At 42.9% G+C, this 23,511-nt stretch overlaps 1 protein-coding gene across 6 annotated transcripts in view; it reads right to left on the bottom strand.

Moving 5' to 3' along the window:
• Positions 1–23,511, bottom strand: part of CDK14 (cyclin dependent kinase 14) — a 1,910,605-nt gene that overhangs the window by 1,325,431 nt on the left and 561,663 nt on the right. The window lies entirely within an intron of this gene.

Genomic DNA, 23,511 nt, shown 5'->3' with positions numbered 1-23,511 from the left:
AGTATCGCAGGGAGCAGGAGGGCAGCACCATTTATTTAATGGGGCCCATGGCCAAATAAAGGAAATTGTGGCAGCTCCACAAATCCGACTACAACCCACAGGCAGCATGCCACAGAAAGCTCACCTCAATCTTCCATGTCATGCTGAGCCCCTGCAGGACTGTCCGTCATCTGTCAATGAGGCTCGGCTCGGACCAGCCACCTCAGGTCCTCCACAAGTCTGGGGGCCAAGCGCCCAACTCCTCTCTTTCGGAGGATCAATCAGATCCTGGTGGGATCAGTGCTAGTGCACCGCCCGGGCCGACAGCTCCCAGGCCCGTGGATGCACTCCTTCCTTGCATTCTTTGCAGGGCACGCCCCCCCTCCGCCACAGGGGGGAGTCCAAAGCCTCCAATTGTCACCAGGGCAGGGCCTAACCCAATAACCTACCCACCCAAACCCCCGCCCTGCCTCGCTCCCCATCGCCCTCCCCCTCCCTCATCCTCATCCTCTCTCTTGACTTGGCACAGGCAATGGCCAAACCCATTACCTGCCAGCAGCCTCGGGCAGGCCATGGATCTCCAACCTACGTGGCCTCACGGCTGCCCAGCACAGCCGGAGATTCCTCTGGTCCAACGCACTTGTCCACAGCGGAGCCCGATCATAATCTGCCACCTCCAGTTGTTACTTAAGCCTCGGTGTGTGAAGGTAACAATTTCAGTGCAGTGGGATAAAGGTTTATGGCTGTTTAATGTACGACTGCCAGGAGCGTTGTTAAGGAGCACGCACCATGTTTTTCAGTCAGGCCACGTCCCTTTTTTTTTGTCATCATGTTGGTTGCATATTTGAACGCTATGTTGAGGTACCGTCCATTACTGCTGGATGATTGACAAGTTGTCCACCACTGGAATTTGGCAAATAGAGTATATTGTGAGTTCTCCTCTGTGTACCCTTTTCTACAAGTGTTCTGAGGGTACTGCGGGGTGGTTAGTATAGCTTTACAAAAACCCACAATAAAACAAAATAAAATAAAATAAAACACAGATACCTACTTCCAGATACACACATTATATGATCCTTGGGTTCATTTGGGTATGCACAGTTCTGAGAGTCTAACAGAACTTGTGCTCGGATCAGAAATAAACAGTGTCGTACATGCTGCTAGGAACAGATAATGAGAATGGGTTTGACTGTCAGTGAATATGACTTGTAAACAAATAAAGCAATATTTATCACTGGGGACATTTATGAACTAGGTGGACTTCTGTTGAAATACCCTGTGACGGATTCAGCAACCACGCCTTCTATTGCTACCATTATTAACATTATTATTACTATTATTACTATACAATGTACTTGCAACACATTATTCAACTACTTTTTGAAATGTAATATTATTAATAAGAACAACAATCATTATTAATATTATTAGTAGTAGGTGCATTGCTATCACTTTTATTCGATGAACAGGACATTGATACACACTCTCAAACATGTATTTAAGTCAGCCTGTGTGTCTGTAGTAACAAAAGCAATGGAAACTGGCAATTCCATTTTGTCTTTAGTCAAACATTTTATGGAAGGCTGCCATTACTAACATCTATGTCTTGTATTAAGAAACGCATTACATTTGTATGCAGGGATGGATGTAGTTTTCCGTAATCACAGATATCACAAAGGTGTGCCAAATACCCGCTGTGAGGTTACAGAGACTCTTAAAGTGTTGGAATTTTATTTGCACTTCAGATAGCTAAAATCACACCAGAAAGATTAAGCAAAAGCAGAATGATCTCTGGGGAAATTACCCAGATGAAAAATGATGTATTCAGATCTGTAGAGGGGAAAAATTTATTCAAGCAACATTTAGAAACTTGTGTTAGTATTATCCAAGTTGCACCCAGCCACCAAATGAACCTATGCTCAGAGGATTCTGCAGCTGCGCACTGCTTGAAGTATCCAGCACAACAGTCAGATGCAAAGGCGCACTTTCTATGCATACGTGCTCCCTACTAATGGAGCAGGTGTTGGAAGAACTGAGCAAACAGACCTTTTGCCATTTTTTTAACACTTTTGCCGTAAGTGACTATAGTTCTGCATTTATTTTCTGATAACAAATAGGTAAAAATAATCAGTTTTAAAACACACTATGGACTGTGTAAATTCCTGGTGTAGAATAACAATAAAAAGTCTGAAATGTACTCGTTAAGCCTTCCACAGTTTTACGTACAGTTGCCCTGGGTCTAATTCACAAAGGTATTTTTATATGTAAAATTATGTACAAATAAAAATGCCTGCATTCACACCTGTGAAGAATTCCCAAAAATAATTCTGCAAACATAAATGGGTTTATCAAAGTACATGTGGCGGCCATGAGTGCACAGAAATTTGCAATAGGAGCATCCATGCAAAGGATGGGAAGTTGGTGGACTAAAGTGTGGTTAAACTTTTAAGCTTGTAAATACTCACAAACGTCTACTTTTGTGGTGCATTGAGAAAATACAATGCAACCCCTTTTCACCCTGCAAATTATGTGACATTTACTACAACTAGGGGCCGGAGTAACCCTTAACCCATAATGGGGAGGGAATTGATCAACTAACTCCAAAGTTGGAGGAGATGTATGGGAACGGATTCCTTCACAACGAAAGAAACAAAAGAAATGTGTATTTGCACATTGGGCCTCATTTCCTACAAGCGCTATTGTACAGAATTTAGAACTACTCCTTGTGGAAATGGGAGGTAGGGGATTAGGTCGTATGACGTTCTCAGCAGTACATCCGGAATCCAGCTTTTCAGTTGTGTTACTGTAAAAGTTTGTTAATTCCAAAAAGTAGTAAAAACTTCACATATTTGTAGCAGCACTTTACTGAACTGCCCCCAACCTACCCTATACCACCACCCTAAGTGCACCCTGCACCCATTGTCTTTAGACCAAAGTCACTCAGTAAACTGTAATCCATTCGGGACTCTACGCCTGCTGCTGGTGTAGTGGTTAGACAATAAGAATGCTTGCATGTGTTTTGGGCAAGTGAGTGACACAGTCACGTTAAGGCAGTAAGGGGGTCATTACAACCCTGGCGGATGGCGGAGAACCGGCGGGAAGACCGCCAACAGGCTGGCGGTCTTACCTTGGTGTATTATGACCATGGCGGTTACCGCCATGGTCAACCGCCAGTTCTCCGTCCCGCCCGCCAGGGCGGAGACGACCGCCGGGCTGGAGACCTGGGTCTCCAGCCCGGCGGCCGTCAGTATACCGCTGGCGGTATTTGGACCCGGCTTACCGCCGTGGATTTCCAGCGGTTTCAACCGCCATGAAATCCATGGTGGTAAGCACTATGAGTGCCAGGGAATTCCTCCTTCCCTGGCACTGATAGGGGTCTCCCCCACCCCGACTCCCTCCCCTGCACCCCCCACCACCCCTGCCACCCCCCAAAGGTGGCAGGGCCCCCCTCCCCACCCGACCCCTAACATAACATTACTCACACACACCCGACACACATGCAGGCACCACCAACACACACACGCACACACCCCGACATACATGCCTACATCCGAACACACAGTCAGACACGCACACCCACATTCAAACATACACGCACACATCCATACAGACATACCCACAGCCATACGCGCACTCACACACCCCCTCTACATACACACACCCCCATGCACGCACACAACACCCCCCCTCCCCCCTCCCCTAATGGACGATCGACTTACCTGGTCCGTCGATCCTCCGGGAGGGGACGGGAGCCATGGGGGCAGCTCCACCGACACCACACCGCCAACAGAACACCGCCACGGCGAATCACAGGATGTGATTCGCTGGGCGGTGTTCTGTTGGCGGGGCGGTGGAGCAACCTCCACTTCCCCGCCGCCCGCAAGTATGGCTGTTGGCGTCTCTCCGTCGGAATAACGACGGAGAGCAGCCAACAGTCATAATACGCCGAGCGGCAAACCGCCTGCACAGGCGGTCTTCCGCACGGCAGTCCCTCAGCGGTCTTGCAAAAAGACCGCCGAGGTCGTAATGACCCCCTAAATCTCCGTAGTTCATGGTTTTAAAATCCACATACAGCAGATTACCCATTGTACCTACCCCTCAGTACAAACATGCTCCAGTAATGGGAGGAGGGTGGCAAATATTCCCACAGTGAGAAGGCATGAAGCTTTGCAGGCACTGATGAGCAAAACCAAGTCCTGGCTAGCTGATGAAGTGGGACCAGTTGGTCAGCCAGGTGAGATTGAACATACTTCACATCTAAGAGAGAGACCCTCTAATAGAAAACATTCTTGTCAGCTGCAGACAAGAGAATCTGCTGGAGACCCTGTAGTAGAATAAACATGCAGTCTTTTACCAGAGGCCTGTGTGTGACTCACTAGGAATTCTGTACTCTTCCACTCACTTAAGGCCAAAGCTGTATATGTGGCCTGGAGCGTCAACTCATGGCCACTTTCAGGTCTGATTGAATACCAGATGGTTGTAAACTGCTGTTTAAGACATTCTTACCCCTAATATCAGTGTTTCTCTTTACACACCCAGCCTTTAAAATGTCTGTGTAACACACCCTTCTGCCATGTGTGTTCTGTACACATGATTCTCTTTTTCTATTGAAGGGTATTCACTTAACCCCCGCTAGTTTTCCAAAATATTGCTATGGTTTGCATTCTATGATCTTCATATCTTATGATTAAAGTGTATTGTTTTACACCTTAACTGCTTTTGCCTGAAGTGTCTTTTAATAAACTTTGAAGTGCAATTTGACCAAGAGTGACTGGTCATTGAGGTGATGGAGTACCTGTTTGACATCCATGGCATGATAGTCGCCTAAATATTTTGCATTTGCCCCTCCTGTTTTGCTGAATTTGTTTCTACTGGCTTTAGTACTCTAGCACTAGTTATCAGTGGTTAAGTGCACAAAGTGCTTGTCCCCTTAAAAAACAGGAAAATTGGCCAACAACCTTTAGGCACATTTAATATACAGGTACGACCCTAGTACATTGTACTATCTGTATCTAGGGCCAGTGAATGAAATACTATTATTGGGTCAGCAACAGTCACTGTGCAGGGCAGGGCACAAGGTATTTAAATGTAGGATATGTGTACATAAGTTTTACATGCCCTGGCAGCAAAAAAAAAACCTCAACAACTCTTTTCACTGTGGTAAGGCCTATCTCTCCTATTTACTAACACTGGAATACTTTATTGCATTTAATAAGTGCTACCATTGGGTTGGGAGCAGATAGACGTGTGCTGTTTAAATTTAAACTCTGACTTTACCATCAGAGAGGATTTTAAATTACAATTCATTTAAGTCACAATTCTGAAAATGCCACTTTTAGAAAGTTCTTTTTTTGTATCCCATTTGTGCTGTTTCCAGAGCCCTGGCTCACATGACTGTGAATGGCTCTGCTGTTAAGGTTTGTGTATTTCACCTAGACAGTGACACAAAGATTCATAATGGTTGGGGCGGAGTGGTATCCAGCCGCACTTACACTTCAAAGGGCTTTGGTTCCTGCACACATAAAGGAATCTGACACCAGGTCTGTCCTGTCTTTTTCACCCCAGACATTTTGGAGCCCTGACAGGGGGAAGGGAAGAACTTTCCAGAACTAGATGTGGGGGGTAGGACAGGGAGTCCATCAATATATAAAAGCTGGCACCAGGTTTAAATATTGAACAGTCTAGAGCCACTCAAGAGATAATTTCTGGACCTGTGGAAGACTCTGAACAAGTTCTGCCCGGCTGCTGGAAGAACTGGCTTACTGCTGGAAAACTGGCTTCCAGCTGGAAGGACTGTCTTGATGTTCTGCAGAGTGAGGGAGGATGATTGGGCCTGCTCCCGGAACCCAGGACCGCAAGACTGACTCCAAGGGCTAGCTGGCGGCCCTACCGTATGAGCTACAGGGACAAAACAAGCTCCAGAGGCCCTGCAACTTACCTCCTGCTGCTGCTGGTCCCTGCTGGAGTGAGCCATAGCCCTCAAGTGGTTCCCTCCAAAACCTGGGTATTTCCATCAAAAACTGCTCTGAGAATTGACAAGAGACCGCAACCTACTTGCAAGCTGATCTGATGAAGGAGCATCACCAGTGGTATGGACTCTGCCACAGCTCCCCATATGTTTTTCGCAGCAGCAACTCCCCTTCAGTGGGATCTCTCGACAAAGGTATCCAGCTTCATGAAGTCTTCTTCAGCTACATTCTGCTGCCTCATCCCAGTGGGGGAATTCGACTTACGCAATTCTTTGGATGTCCAAAAATAGAAACTTCATCATGACTTCATCCAACAGGTCCCCGACGATAATCGTCTCTTCTTGGATACAGCTAACTGCCGTGCCCCACAAAGACTCTACCTTCTCAGAAAATCTTCAAGATTTTTTCTATTTCTGAAGTCAAGCTGAGACTGAGCCCAATCCAGCCACTGTATCTAACCAGTGCTCCATCGCGGTGGGCCTCAACTTTTGACTTTGACCCCGTCTCTGGCGACCAGAAAGCAGCAGTTGATGCTTTGATCTTTTAGGTACTATTTTTCACACAAAAATTAATATCTCCAGTTCTACTGATTTAATTAGTTTTGGTATCATTTTATTTATAAACATTTACTCTATTTTTTATAAATTGGTTTGGGATTTTTCTTCTGTGTGTTTTTTACTTTATTACTGTTTGAGTGCTGTATTAATACTTTACACAATCCCTCTAAATAATGCCTGACTGCTTTTAAACCAAGTTTCCAGAGGGTTAATTTTGTGACTTTTGTGGTTCACCCGGACATGGAATGTGGTTGAACTTCCACCCCCTCAGCCAATAACCCAAATTCCTACAGTTCCCGGGATCTATTTATTTCCAGATCAAATGTTGACTATGTAGCTATACTGAAATGTACTGGTGATTCCCTTGCAGTGAGGCCCCCCCTTACAGTGCCTTTGTCTATAGCTGCTGAGCAGAAACAGTTCTATGAGGCAATAGAGTTTAGCCTCGCCCATTAGAGCACAAAACTCCTTTTTAATTTAAAACCCAGAGGACCATATAGTAGTATGCATGGATACCAGTTTTTCAAAATGTACTGACTAAATATGCAGACAAAGTCACTAACTTTAAAAGCTTAAATGACTTCCAAATTACCCAAAGTTGAGATTCTGCCAAAATATTCCTTTTTGAGCCTTGTATTAATAGAGGGTAGCCCAGTACAAGGCTGCCCAATATTAATTTACGTCAATGTTAGGAAACTGGGCTGCATCATTTAGGGTCACAGGCCTTGTTGTAGCATTCACATAAGCTTCCTGTGTACACTGTAAAATAAAAACAAAGTACAGCTACCTGCGAACATGCTATCAGTATAGTGAGTGCATAGAAAAGGCTCTCTATATTCTGGACTGAATCCTGTATATTTGCCCATGTACGTTAGGCTACATGCACAATTGCTTCTAATCACAAATTCTATTATGTAATGTTTTGCTTTTCTTTCGACTCCTCTGTGCAGTAGGTGTTTGTTAGTCAATTCTGTACAGTGCCTGATAATCTTGAGGTTTAGTTTGTTCTTTTGAATACTACTTAAAACCATGGAAACAAGCACTGGCAAAGCCAAAAGGTCTCACCAATGGGTGGGCTATTGGCTTTGGCAATCGGGTGGAGGTGGGTATAGAGAGGGGCGAGCAGTGGTGGATAACAGGATGTTTTTACAAAAAAAGCACTATGAACTGCCCAGCACTGGCCGCTTTATATTGCTTTGTTTCCTGATGCAAGTGGGGGTTCCTTCTTGGACAGGGTGCAAACCACTGCCACCTAGAGACCCCCTTTCTAACATTATTGATACCCAGGGAAACATAAATAGTCGGGGCACAAGTGTTCTGTTCATCACCAAGCTTAACATTTTTCAAATGAATGAGATTAGAGCAGGAAGGTCTTGTAAATCAGCATTTCTACTGACAATATTATCCTAGCATGACCACTCCATTCTGCAGATTGTTTTTTGAGATTGACTATGGATTTACTTTCGGCAAATAACATCAAAATACAGTCAATCGGTGAATATCTGTCTATTCTTTGGTAAGTAAATGTGCCAATATGTGTGCCATTAATTAAATCCAGATTTAATTCTTAAGTCCCGGTTAGCAGGTTTATTGTTGTGTTATGGCTGCACCTGTTGGGTAAAGGTGGACAGGATAAATCTCCGCCGGCATCCAAATTTGAAGAACAGTCTTTTTTGCTTAGTATGGTGAGCTGATATTGCGAGCATTTAAATCACCAAGTACAGTAAGGCAGTGGTTCGGATATTCCTTATTTAGACTCAATAGAGTTTCCAACAGTATTTCCATTTCCTTATTAAAGAGACATGTAGGTTAAAAGTAAACAGTATATAATAAGCATTCCTAAAAACATATTTTCAATCCCTACAGGAAAAAAAAAACACTAGGAGTACAAATTTGTGTGTTACAACTGATTTTGATTCCAATCCTCAACAAAGCTATTCTATTGTTGCTCAAAGATCCTGGAAACTTATTATGGTATTTGGTTCCCTGAGCAAATGGCCTTAGGGCTTTTTGCCATGCAAAGAGCACAGACTGTGGTTACTGATGCAATCACCAAATCCAGGCCCTATCTCGCAGCCAGCGCATTTTTAACCAAGGGTTGTCGCTTTTTTGCTTGGTGGATTGACCTTATGCAAATGAAGTTTAGTTTAGTTTAGTTTTAAGGATTTATAAAGCGCGTAGTGACCCTAAGGCATCCCAACGCTAACCTAACCTGACCAGTGCTGACAACCGGAGAATTCAGAGAATTACCTACAGAAAAGAATGGTCTTAAGTTTTTTTCTAAAAAGCTGCTCTGAGGGTTCATAACGGAGTTCAGAGGGAAGATCATTCCAGAGACGAGCGGCCTTGGTGGAAAAGGAGTTGGCCCCCCAGGCTCTCTTAGACAGCAAGATGGTCACAAGTCGAGAGGAGGAGGACCTAAGATTTCGAGAGGGGGTATAAAGATATAGCCGCTTTCTAAAGAACATCGGACCCTTATCTTGAAGGGCTCTGTGAACAATGCATAGGGCTTTGAAATGGGTGCGCTGCTTAATGGGGAGCCAGTGAAGTGTTGAGAGAGCAGGCTTAGCGGATAAATGTCTGGGAAGATTGATAAGAAGCCTGGCAGCTGCGTTCTGGACTGTCTGCAGCTTTTTTATGACATAAGCCGGGGCGCTGAGAAAAAGTGAGTTCCCATAGTCCAGACGGGAAAGGATCAGAGTTTGAACGAGGATTCTTCTGGCCGTAGGGGGAAGAAGATTAAAGATTTTCCTAAGGACTCTTAAAATGCCAAAGCATGTAGAGGAAACTCTTTTTGCTTGATAATCCATGGTCAGGCGAGAATCCAGCCAAAAACCAAGGCTTTTTACCTGGTCCTTGGGAGGAGGAAGATTGTTGAAAGCCTCAGAGTACAGTGAAAGGGGAGGGGCTGGGGGAGCATTGCCTAGTACAATGACTTCTGACTTTCCATCATTGAATTTAAGTTTAGACTGGATCATCCAAACTCCAATGTCTTTAATACAACGCGAAAGGTTGGCCGCCGACGAATCCCCAGAACTAGATAGTGATACCACAAGTTGAGTATCGTCGGCATAGGTGACCAAAGATAGATTGTAGGGAGCGATCACTTTAGCCAGCGGGGATAGATAAACATTAAAAAGAGTTGGACTCAGGGAGGAGCCCTGAGGAACTCCACAAGTCAATGGAAAGATATCGGAAAAGTAGGCTCGATCCAGGACTTGAAAAGATCTACCTTTGACAAAAGCGGACAGCCAGGACAATGCTAAGCCTCCTATCCCTAATTCAAAGAGCCTACAGCAGAGAAGGTTGTGATCCACCGTATCAAAAGCTGCGCTGAGATCAAGTAGAATCACGGCTACATGAGACCCTTGGTCCAGAAGTTGCCGGGCTGACTCCGTCACTGTAAGGAGGGCTGACTCCGTTCATATCTTTGCTCATGCAGTGGTGGATGCACCGAAAGTAGACCACCAGGTAGCAGGCTAACAATTATTATGGACCTCCAGAGCACATTTTGGGAAGAAGTATGGAGGAATGCTGTTACTGGGTGAAAGAGTAAGTCCAGCCTTCCCCTTACAGTAAGTATATTGATAGCCGCCTTACAAAGAGAAGCCAGGACATTCATGCACAGACAGTAGCAGATTGGCAGACAGTTCGCTGTCAGTATTTTGAAGTAGGCAATGAAAAGTCTTTTGAGGGGTGAACTCTGAGATTTCACCCACACATGGTGTCTTAAAAGTTAGCAATAAGAGCGCAAAGGCACAAAGATATATACAGCTCCTGTTGTACTTTCATCAACATGGCTACTGTGCCCATACTTATTTACTTTTTAGGTCTCGCCTAGGCAGCAATTGTGCTGTCTTTTCAACACATGCTGTTATTTTCACTGTGGACAAAGTGCACGCCCATTGTTTTTAATGGGTTCTTTGTAGTGCCCCTCATAAATGTGTTTTTTTTTACTGGTCACTTACTTGAATTTGTCCCTCCTTTCTTTGCTCATCAGTCTTTCATGGAGACTGCCCATTACATGTAGGCTTACTCTTTTCTTTAACGTTTGCGTTTGTCGGCGCACTATTTTTTTTCTTTGATTTGGCTCGTTGGTTCAGAATGGTGATAGAGATGCTCCCATCAAAATGTAACGCAAGTTCAGCATCTAGCCTACACTTCCCACCTAGCAGGGCACCGATTCACGGCCGCCGCGCTTCAGTGTAATCAAGCACTTTCCTCGTGGCCCATGCTTCCCAGATGCAATGTTTTTTTTTTTATTTATGCACACGCTTCACGCAATGTTATTTTTATTTACAGCTGCCACGCTTCCTGCACTTGCTTCGCTCAATGTTCTTTTTATTTATTTACACTGTTTGGTGATGCTCAGCGCGGTTCCTGCTTCACGGTTGATGTGCTTCCTTGGGTCTTTCAGCCCCTTGCTCAGCTCTGCATGCCTCAGGGACTCCACCATCTGCACCCGGACTCAGGAGTGCCCGGGTGGGGCACCTGGATACTGTCTGCATGGGGCCAGCTGCCAGAGCTCATCACTCATGCAGCTATCTTTCCTGGCAGATAGATTACATACCCCTTGTTTTGCTTTAGTAACAAGGCATATTATTTTATTTTGCCTCTTCAGCTTCTGACTTTCTCTTTTTTTACTCGTCTTGCTTGTTTCCCCTCCAATCCACCACTTCTCCTAATTGCTGTCCCCATCCCTCGCCCTTCCCTGCTGTCTTTGCTCGCACATACAACCACCCCGCCCTAGTTCCCGTTACCTTCCCTTTCACCCATGCTTCCGTCTGTTCCTTCTACCCCACCCTACAGTCACCGCCCCTCTTTCTTCTACCACTCATATCACCTCCCCCTATTTCTTCTACCCCTCCATCCAGCCCTCTAGTCGCTCCCTGTTTCTTCTCCTGCATACCAACAGAAGGAAAAGAAAGCAAGGTAAGGGAGTCACACAGCTAAGATAACCCTGTTCACCTCCTTGGTAGCTTTGCACAAGCAGTTCGACTTATCTAAGAGGCAATGTTTAAAGTATTTATACACACACACACACAGTGAAAACACTACAAAAGGACTCCACACCAATTTAGAAAAATAGCCAAAATGTATCTGAGTACAAAAGACACCAATCCAACATACACAAGTAAGGCTAAAAACTTTCAATGTAGTATTGAGCTTAGAAAGACAATGACTCCAAATAGAGCGGCTTGACAGAGTCACTTCCAACAGTCCGGCGCCAACCATGAGGGAGCGTGGGCCGGCTATGGAGTTGTATAGACCCTGGTTACAGTACATTGGAAAACAATGAGGAAACAAAGACATTGCACGGTGCCGTGGAGATGAAGCAGCGCTAGAGCCAGTGCAGCATTGGTCCCTTACTGTCACCGAGGAGGTGTAGCATCAGTTCCTTACTGCTAGGCAGAGGAAGTGAGGCATTTGTTCCTTTTGGTTGCAGGGCAGGTGATGCGGCGTTAGCAGAGAGGCATCGGTCCCTTAAGACAAGGCCAGGTCGATGAATCCAGCAAGGTCACGACATAAGGGGTTGACTTTGTGGTATCACGATTACATCACAGGGCCACAGGTGCTGCGGGGGAGTCAGAGTCGGGTGTCACAGACATCGTGACACAACACTCTAAACTCACACTGTGGCGGGACTTCGGAGGTTCATGGCATCAGGGTCTGGGTTGTAGGTCGTGGTCATTGTACTTAGAAGGGACCACGGCTCAGGTGCAGGCTGCAGCACTAGGTCAGGGAGCGGAGTTGGTTCCGAAGTAGTTCTTGAAGTCAACGTACCAGTTTCTTCCTGGTTGCACCAAACCTCACTCCCAAGGGCCCAGGGACTGGATTTGGCACCACTTGGCAAGTCAGGGTTCTTAGCAAAAGGGTCCAGGTGCTGGCAGGTGAAATACTTGATGGCTCCGAGACTTTTTAACTGGGGGCAAGCTCAACTCAATCCCTTGGAGAAACCTTGGAAGCGGGATCTAAAAAGCAAAGTCCAGTTTTTTCACCCCAAGGAAAGAAGTAGCAAGCAGCCAACCAATACAACAAAGCAACAGGCAGAGTGGCCGTCCCTCCTACAGCATCCAACTTTTCTTACTGTCAGAATATCCTCAGTCCAGAAGTGTTCAGAATGTGGAATGTGGTGTGAGAGGTCCAGTACTTATACCCATTTCTGTCTTTGAAGTTGGCAAACTTTAAAGAGAAGGCTTTGTAGTGCACAAGACCCTGCATTTCCCTGCCTTGGCCCCAGACACAATCCAGAGGGTTGGAGACTGCTTTGTGTGAGGACAGGTACAGCCCTATTCAGGTGCAAGTGTCAGCTCCTCCCACCACTCTACTTCAGAAAAACCTGTCAGCCTGGTGATGGGCCATCAGGCTATGCAGGGCACAACCTCAGCTCTCTTTGTGTGACTGTCTAGAGTGAATGCACAAATAGCCCAAATGTCATCCTGAACAAGACATATATTCAGCAGACAGGCAGAGGCACAGAATGTTAAGCAAGAAAATGCCGAATTTCGAAAAGTGGCATTTTCAAACTTACAATTCAAAAACCAACTTCACCAAAAGATCTATTTTTAAATTGTGAGTTTAGTGACCCTAAACTCCCTATCTCTATCTGCTTCCAATCGGAAACTACACTTAAAAGATATTTCAAGGTAATTCCCATGTTACCCTATGCAAGAGTGAAAAACAAATTGTGCTGGATTTCATTATCAGGACATGTAAAACACACCAGTACATGTCCTACCTTTTAAATACACTTCACTCTGCCCATGGCCTAGGGCCTACCGTATGGGTGACTTACAGGTAATAAAAGGGACGGTTTGAGACATGGCAGTCTAAAGCTGCACACACAGACACTGTAATGGCAGGCCTGAGACATGTCTGCAGGACTACTCAGGTCGGTGACACAGTCAGTGCTATCGGCCCACTAGTAGCATTTGGTTTGCAGGTCCTGGGCATATCGGATACACTGTACTAGGTTTGTGCTAGTAAATCAAATAAGCCAATCATGGGGACACCAACCATCAGTATATTTTAGACCGAGAGCTTAAGCACTTTAGCAGTGGTAAAGTGCCCAGAATACTAAAGCCAACAAAAACAAGTCAAAAGAAATAGGAGGAAGAAGGCAAAAAGTCTGGGGATAAACCTGCACAAAGAGCCATGCCCAACAAACAACAAAATATGTTATCAGATATAAGCCATCTCAAAAGCAACAAGTTAGCCTTGAAAAGGAAAAGCTGGAAGCAGGCCGCTCCCGCTCTTTGCAATAAACTGTCTTTATATGTAATCTATGCAATTTATGGCTCATAGTAACAAATTAATTTGGCAAAGACACAGTTAATATATTGTACGATAGATGGAGACATCTAGTGTAGGTACTTCAATTTATATCAGGTCTTCAACATCATTACTGAAGAACTAACGTACAGTTTGGATCACATAACCACATAAGGATCTGTTGATACCATCATTTCTATGAACAATTCCCGTGCCCATGGACCAGATAGTATTCAGTTTTCATTGTTATAATGGGCTCAGCTGCTTAAATTCATTTTCTTATACTGGATTTTCCTGAGTGGTATCTCTGAATCTTGGAAGGTTAGTCATATCATCCCGTTGTACAAGAAAGTGACAGATTTGAACATCAAGTTACCATCCAATTGCCTTGCTAGATATTACAGGGTAAGTCTTTGCTAAGACAAATGGGTTCTCACCCCTCATTTTCTACAATAGACAGCATTGTATACCTTCAATTGCCATATAAAAATACATCTTAAAAAAATTGAGTTATGTGTCGCTTTTGAAGGTTTTAGCAGTGCGTTTGATCTTGTAAATTGTCCCAAGTAATGGCCTAAACTAGTAGCCTTGGGCATTCCCGGGCATTTATTATTTTATTTAATAAATCTACGTTCTAACAATGGGTACCTGTACTAGTGGGTTTAGACAAATGAGTTGAGTTTTCATGCAGAATCCATATCAAGAATGAATTGAAAAAATGTTGTGCGTTGGCCCCATTACTTTTTCATTGTATCTATTGGATCTATCAAAACATATCAAATCGTCCCTTTTCCCCCCATAACTAAGAGATCATGAAATGTCTGCTTTGATGTGCGTGGATAATTTGGTTTTGATGGATCTTACTGGTTGCTCTATAAAGGTAATTAGATACATTAGTGGTCCATGCAAATACACAAAATGTATTCGTCAATGAAAACAAAACCAAGACAATCATTATGGGGGGCCATGGGTTGACAATTAGAAAGGTCTTGATATTGTAAAAAGTTATATTTATCCAAGAGTCTATAAGACTAATAATTTATCTTGATCTAGCCTTTGTAAAAATCAGATCTGCTGATATGAGCTTTCTTCAATTTTTTAAGTGCCGAAGGGAAAAGAGAGGTTCTCTCTCTAATGAAAGTTTACATGGCATCTTGTGCTACCAAAGAATCATCACCTATTTTCAAAGCAAAATTTCATAAAATAGAATCACAACTGTGAAAGGGATATTTTTAGATTAGAATTTTAGCTCTGGTGCAATTCTTAAGACTGGAAAGGGGTCTGACAGCAATAACATTTTGAAGCTTTACTCAAGTGATTCATCATTTTTATTATCATTCTAAAGCCCCAGAATTGATTTTGAAAAGGCAAGTAAGGACAAATGTGTCAAATGGCACAAAGGGGACATTCTTGCTCACTTAATTAGTATTCTTTAGTTTAACTTCTTTGTATATAACTAAACAATACATTTGAAATAAAAAAAAAAAAGAACTTTAATGATTGTTTCCATTGTGTAAATAAGTAAAGATTACATTTAAAGTGCACTTTTGAAGTATGGGTGAAACACAATTTTACTTAAACCCTAATCTCTGCTTTGAGGTTAGAAGATTTTATATGATCTTCAAATTAGAAATGTTTCCTACTGGTGAAAAATTCTGAGCAGTTAGTAGAGATGGGAAAAGGCAGACAGGTTTTTAATTCTGTGGAGAAGACAGTCAAGATTCAAATTGTGTACTTTTTTTGTCAAGTTTAAAATGCATATCTACTCAGAAGCCTTATTTGTGTTGTTTTATCCCAAATCTGGTAATATGGCATAAAAATTTTTTTTTTTATTTTTTTAATACCATTTAAATGTCAACTTTTAGGGCAGCTTGTAAGTTTATGAGTGAGTAATATTTCTGTGGAAATGTTACAATAAACAAAGCAAAAAAGAACCTTAAATTGATCCAGATCTTGAAATTGTATTAATTTACAAGCAAAAGTCACTCTGACTGGGCTAAAAGAAGGAATCATTTGTTAGCGTGGTTCTATAGATCATTTAAAATAATGATCGGATGTTGTGTTTGCATTGTATCATATTATGACTGTTTTATTTGCAGTACACCTTTATGGAAGGTTCACTGCTAGGGGTTCCTATGACCTCACAGATGCTGGGCCCGGCGACAGTTGGCTTGACTCGGTGGCTGGAGGACGTTGGTGTTGATCAGGAAATAAACTTCCGTATCCGAGTGCTGTACCCTGGCTCCTGCTTCTTTCTAAACATGATGAGAATACATCTTTTTGGCGACGAGTGGCTCATCAACACCATTTGAACCTGCACGACCTAATTTATTGCTTCACGTCCTCGCAGCATTTCGTTTCGTCCCTCGCGTGGCCGATGTTCTGCGAGCCGACATCCTGCAGTCGGAGATTGGTCACGGCATCCGTTTTGTTCCAGTAACCCTTTTATTCATTTTTTCGTCTTTTTTGTGCCTGCACGCGACGCAGTTACTGTTGCTTAGTAAGTGATGCTACTTTCATGTGCGCGAGGAGGATCACGGCGTCTGGAAGCGCATGGCTAAATTCCAAGTCTGTTGCTTGGTTACTGACACCACAAGGATTACGGCGCCTGCACGCGCGTATTGCTAGGATACAGACGCAACAAGGTTCACGGTGCCTGAAGCTGAATTCCCTAATTCCAAGTCTGTTGCTTGGTTACTGACGTCACGAGGATTACGGCGTTGGGACGTGCATGTTGCTTGGTTACAGACGCTACAAGGATCACATCACCTGAATACGCGCGGCACAGCTATATGGTTCGGCAAGTTTGCTGCCTACTTACAGACACATTAAGGGTTACTGTGTGTTCTGTATGTATATTCACTGCTGAAGCTGTTTACTTCTGCTGGTTCAACGTTTCTGCAAGTTTGCGGTGGCAAATTGGCAGTCCTTCTCGACCTGTGAACCAATTTTTGGTGTTTTGCATTCTTGTGGATCTGCATGGCAATCCAAACACTTTTACTTGCTGGCAGATGGAATATGAATGGAACAAAATTCAGTGTTGAGCAAGTTTAAGCCTCACACATTTGAACTACTGTTTATTTCACAGCGATCTGCACGCTTACACTTGTCTTACTGTTGCTACACCTTGTGCGCACCTTTCGCTCTCACCATGCAAACGGCTAATTTACCTGTGGCATTTCTACCTGAACCTGGCATCCCTACAATTAGATGGCAGCACTGGTTCAAATCTTTTGGAGAGTTACTTGCTCGCTATTGATGGGGTCAACTTTTCTGCTGTTCGCAAGAAGGTGATTTTATACAATTGCCTTGGTACAGAGGGGCAGAGAATTTTTGAATATCAACCCCAAGCACTACCTTTAGCCACTGGTGATTGGGACGTGTTCACCGAGGTAGTGAAAAGACTAGAAAATCACTTCAAGTATGACCTTAGCATCATTGTTGAGAGACATAAATTCTTTACACGGAAGCAATTTCAGCATGAGTCTATTGATAGTTTTGTGGCTGAGCTTAGGGTCTTAGCATCCACTTGCGAGTTCATAGGTCCTTTGGATCAGTATCTCAGGGACCAACTTGTGGTGAATTGTTATGACTAAAAAATTCAAGAAAATATTTTATGCTGTAGGGACCCTACTTTGAGTGAAACTTTAGAAATTGCTAGAGGTATTGAACGTTCTGTGTTAGCTTCTAAGGAGTTGGGCAAAACAAGGGGGTGTCAACTTGAAAATGTAAGTTTGGTAGCACAGAAAACAAAAACCGTTATATCTGCTACCTCGAATTTGAAAAAGAGCAATGCCAAGAGTTTATTGTGTTTCAGGTGTGGTTCCAGTTCACATATGGCTAGCTCCCCTAATTGTCTGGCTTTGGGAAAGGTGTGTATGAAATGCAAGGAGACAGGACATTTTGCTCGGGTATGTAGACAAGCACCTAAAGTGATGTAAGTTGAGCATCAACAACTTGTTGACAGACAATTGGATGAAAGTGTTGTAGACCTGTCTAAAAGGTGTGTTTTGATTGTTGAGAATACGTCCAACCTTTGGCCTGATTTTATATTTACCAGGGACCATGTTTGTGAGGTTATGATAGGGAAAGTCAAGCTGAAAGTCACTGTGGATTTGGGTTCACCCATCACAATAGTGTCTGATACTAATTATTTTTTCTTTTGGAGTGACCTTCCTTTATCCGCTCCTAACAAAGACGGTGGCATTCGATGGGCAGGAAATTGATATGATGGGGTACTTTGTAGAAAGGATTGGTTACCAGCATAAGTTTATCAGTACTAAAGTGTACGTGGCCAGGAGAGGGTACAAAATTTTGAGTTGGAAAGATCAGGGACGATTTGGGATGGTTCTTAGGCTGGGCAATGAACAACCTATCACTTTAGTAGAGAAAGTGAATGTAAAACTGGATACTATCCAGGATGTTCTCATTAAGCACTCAGGTTTTTGGGGATAAGCTTGGGTTGGTGAAAGGGGTCGAGCATAAAATTTTCCTCAAACCTGATGCTGTTCCTGTGGTCCATAAAGCGCATAATGTGCCTTTCAGTGTCAGAGGAAAGTCGAAAGAGTATTTGCGTGAGTTGTGCAATGAGGGAGTAATTGAACCAGTTGACTCTTCTCTATGGGTGTCTCCGATTGTAGTTGCAGTCAAGAAAACGGGGGAGTTAAGGTTGTGTGTGGACTTAAGATCCCTGAACAGTAACATTTTGGTTGATTGTTTTCCCCTTACCAAAGATTCATGATCTGTTGGTTCGCCTGGGGGGAATAAAGTTTTCTCCACGATTGACCTCAGGTCTGCCTATCACCAAGTTGAGTTGAGTAAGGAGTCTCGTTCTCTCACTACATTCATCAGTCCGTTTGGGGCTTTCAGATTCCTGCGGATGCCGTTCGGTTTAGCTTCGCAGCATCTGTTTTCCAGACACTTATGTTTCAACTATTTGGAGATGTACATGGAGTTCTGGCATATCAGGATAACTGGAACAGTGTATTGATATTTTTCTATAACATTCTGATAGGCTCGGAATCAATTCAAGATCATGTGCTCATGTTGGACAGAGTTGTAGGAATTTTAGATGATCACGGAATTACTGTAAGAAAAGACAAGTGCAAGTTCATGGTGGAGTCGGTTGATTATTTAGGTCATGAGATTTCTGCACAAGGCATTCTTCTCAAGAGGGATTTGTTATTGGCTATCGAATATGCTCCTGCACCTAATGATGAAGACCAGTTAAGGTCTTTTTTGGGTCTCTGTGAGTACTACTCACGTTTTGTACACAATTTTGCTTTCTAGTCGGAGCCATTGAGGAAGATTTTGAGGAAGGGTGAGGAATTTTGTGGCAGGAGGAGCAAGTGCAAGCTTTCTCTACTCTTAAGACTCTTATTATGGAGGCCCTTGCCTTTCATCCTTTCAATGAGGATATGCCTTCTGTGATTACAGTGGATGCGAGTGGGATAGGTCTGGGAGCTATTTTGAGTCAGATGGAGAAAGGTAAAGAGCACACCATCGCATTTGCGTCCAGACGTCTTTCTGAGGCTGAGATGAATTATAGCACGATTGAGAGGGAGGCATTGGCTTGTGTCTGGGGTGGCAATCATTTCTCAACGTATGTTTGGGGAAGAGAATTTACATTAGTGACGGATCACAAACCATTGGTTTATCTTTGGAACGATAAAGTCTTTAATAAGACCAGTCCTAGGTTAACCAGGTTATTAGCCAAATTGTATGAATACAACATGAGAATGAAACATATTGCGGGGGCAAATAATTCCAGAGCGGATTTTCTTTCCAGGTGTCCTGTTCACAGTACTGTGGATGAGGATGTTGTGGTGGGCATGATTGATGTTGTGTTTGTATCCAGTGAGGTCATTTCTGGACAGGCTTGGAAGGAGGCTATGAGCAAGGATAAATCTCTGCTAGTCCCTAAGAAATATATTTTTTAAGGTCGGCCAACGGGGAATTCTTTTCCGGACATGTTTAAATTGTATGCCAAGGATAAAGAGGAGTTAAATGTGGAAGATGATTTGGTCATGAGGGGGGAACATTTGATACCTCCTGGTGAATTAAGGCACAGGCTGGTAATGTTGGCTCATCAAGGACACGTTGGCATCACAGGCACGAGAGAGCGTTTCACGTTTGTATTACTGGTGGCCAGGCATGGACACAGAAGTGGAAATAGCAGTCAGGAATTGTTGTTTTTGCAGAGGGGCAGATAAAAGTTTGCATACTAGGGAGGTGCCTTTGTGTCCTGTACCATTCCCCGATAAGCCTTGGCAGTGGGGTTGGATTTTATCTAAGAAAAGAGCAAACCGGGGCACTCCAAACAAAGAGAGTCCAAAAGTCGGGTGACTTAGTGTGGAAAAGTTTAATCCTCAGTAATTGGTCGTTGAATCATAGTTCAAAATTGTTTGAATCCACATATGAGAAAGTATATAGCAGGTTACAATAACAAACTGACTCCTCAGAATGAACAGGCATAGATGAGCAACAAAACAGCCAACACGTGTTTCGTCCTCTCGGACTTTTTCAAGGCTGCAGACAGAAACAAAGAGGAACTATTTACAATTATTGGCACTACCCTCTGGTAGCTAAATTTTGAAACGTGCAGATCATGCACGTAAAAAAACAGAGTGATTATATCACCAATGTGAAGAAATAACAATAAATAGAGAAAACCCTGTGAACTGTTACTTTGCATGCATTTGAAAGAAATTGCAAAAAAGGGGGATAGATGATCACCCTCCGTGAACCCATTGTTTAAATAACACTACAGAAGTGTCTGAAGAGAAATTTATTTATCATAAGAAGAGTGGGAGACACAAAAAGAGGCGAAAAAAAAAAAGAAAGAAAAAGGAAGTAGACAACGAGTTCTATATATAATATAGGATACTGTCAAACAAAGTCCGTTTTACTCTTAATTTACCTCTAGGTATACTTTTTAGGTAAAGAATGGCTGATGGTGTTCAGTTAGATATCCACACGATGAAATAGACCTGACTAGGCAAGATAAAAAGTTGGAAAACACAGTGTTTAACCGAGAGTTAACCTCAATAGTACTAATATGAAATTGGCAAAAGTTGAAATATTTTTAGCAAAATTAAAATATTTAGAGCGGAGAGGTAAGAAACTTGAAGATTGGAGGACCTACCACAAATGAAGGACCTACCAAAAGTAAAAGGATCCAAAGTACTGTAACTGTGTTCCTTCCAAATCAATACCGGGTGTTCCTTATGCGTAGTGACTTCAAAATCCAAAATGCATGCCCCCCAGTACGGGACATGCAAACAAACGAAAAAGTCTAAATAGACCCTGTCTGTGGAAATAAAGCGGAACGGCAAAAAGTAAGAGCTATGCTGAATAAAGTGTATATTAATCCTGCACAACAAAGAAACCCGATGTAGTAGACTAAAAAACCACTTCGTATTAAAAAACAAAAGACATCCCCATTGCATATTGCACTATCCACCTAAGCATCCACCAAAACTGCAGCAAAGGCAAGTCCCTTCCAAAGCCCCGGCTACAATGTCTATTTGAGGCAAACCAGTTACACAGACTACCGCCAAGGTACAACATAAGATCTGGGAGTGGCGCCCCGCATGTCTTAATAACTAAGTAGTCTCTCGTTGGTAAGAAACTACGCTACTAAATCTATAAATAAAGAGAGAGAGGCCTCACCGTCTTTCTCTTTGGAAATACGCCGTTCCTTTACACCCCCCAAAACAACCATACGTCCATGAAGTAGCAGTCAAGAATGCCAAACCATGTTCATAAACGACTCCAAGGGCAAATAGCCCGTTATCCTGTAGCCAATACAGCGATATTCAAATAAGTTTAGGAAACCGGCACACGAACATTCAACATTAATCCCCTACCTGTTTCTAACCGTAGAGTTCGGGAAGCAAGTAACAAAGGCGTATGTGCTTGCCACTGTAGCGTCTGATAACGCTGCCGTTTCACCATATGAAGTGAAGCCGCTAAGCCGTCCTCGGTAATAAGCATGCACTCTAGACATAAAAGAAGGACTGGGGGGATAAAAATGAAAGGGAGTTCCTGTTAGCTGTTCGAGTTGGGCGCCATGTTGGAGAGTATCCGTGGCAATCGGAAGTGCAGGGCTGCATTCAGTCCACACAGAAAGTGAAAGAGTGAAACAGAAACAAAGTGGATCAACAAGCCCCAGAAATTGACAAACTTTTGCATTGACAGTACGAAGTATAGGGGGAACGTGTTGTTAAGAGACATAAAAATGCTTACTAGGAGAGTAGATAAGAACATGTTATGATTTATATGGGTGGAACAAGGTTATAGAGGCAAAAGATATAGTAAACCGAATTGACAAAGTTCCTCTGGTATCATGATACAGACAACCATGTATACATAAGACAAAGTAAATACAAAGTAACGTCAAATATAGCAGTGATGCATATAATCTATATGAAAATTATACAATAAAAAGTTACCAACCATAACCCACCATAATCAACATATTGACATGTTCTACACAGGCATATATATGCATGGATATGTACTCAATATCACGAGAAATAAGGAAACATCTTAAAGGATATGCTTCCATATACTAATATGATGATGTGGTATTTCCAAAACGTTTTTAATAAAAACATAGTTGTTACATAAGAAAAAGAAAAAGAAAACAAACACCCATATTGATTTACTTATGTTGTAAAGATACCATGATCTTATATTATTATAGATTATATAAATACAAATTATAAATTTATATTTATATAAATTACATAAAATATAGTACGATTTACATACAGATGTGTGCTTAGAGAAATACATGGAGGTCCTTATGTATGTTCAAGCCCTGTTCAACCGCTCGTAGCTTGATTATCCACCTGCTCTCTAAGCGTCTTAGGGCCAAAATGCGGTTACCTCCTCGAGGTGGCTTTCTAAGAGAATCGATCCCATGTATGTGAATGTCTAAAATTTCCCTTTGTCCATGTGTCTCATTGAAATGAACCGCAAAAGGATAATTAACATTAGAAGAACGTATGGCTCTAAGATGTTCCTGAATCCGTTCTTTCAATGGTCTGATGGTACTTCCGACATAGATTAACCCACATGTACACATAATACAGTAAACAACATAGCTCGTATTGCAATTGATGAAATGTTTTAGTTTGTGTGTGATCAGAGTATTATACTGGAATCTCACGGTCTTGTCTTTGATGTACTCACAAATATTGCAATGTCCACACCTGTACGTGCCTGGTGGTGGTTTAGGGAGCCAGGTGTCCGTATTCTCAGGGGGCAGAAAACTGTGGCACAGTTGGTCACGAAGGCGGGTACCCCTCTTGTATACAATACTAGGTTTATTAGTCAGGCCATTCTTAAGTATCTCATCTGTCAATAACACGGACCAATGCTTTTGTATAGTTTTACGAATTTGAGAACTCAATGCACTCTGTTGAAAAACAAGGGAGATATGTTCTCGTGGGTTGTTCTTCTTAGTGTTAGTGAGTAAGGTTGGGCGTTTAATTTTCATGATCTTGTTACAGGCTTTGTTAAGGGCCTGTGGATGGTAACCCCTGTGTCTGAACCTTAGTTCCATGTTATGTAATTCTTCATGGAAAACCCTTTCCTCACTACAGTTACGGCGAATCCTTGTACTTTCCCCATATGGGATGGCATTGATTTGGGGCTTAGGATGTGAGCTGGTGGCGTGCAGGATAGAATTACATGCCGTAGGCTTCCTAAAAAGTTTAGTGCAGATT

The sequence above is a fragment of the Pleurodeles waltl genome, chromosome 10, assembly GCF_031143425.1.
Source record: "Pleurodeles waltl isolate 20211129_DDA chromosome 10, aPleWal1.hap1.20221129, whole genome shotgun sequence".
Lineage (NCBI taxonomy): Eukaryota > Metazoa > Chordata > Amphibia > Caudata > Salamandridae > Pleurodeles > Pleurodeles waltl.
Note: the sequence above shows the minus strand (reverse complement) of the source record. Positions and strands in the feature narration are given on the sequence as shown.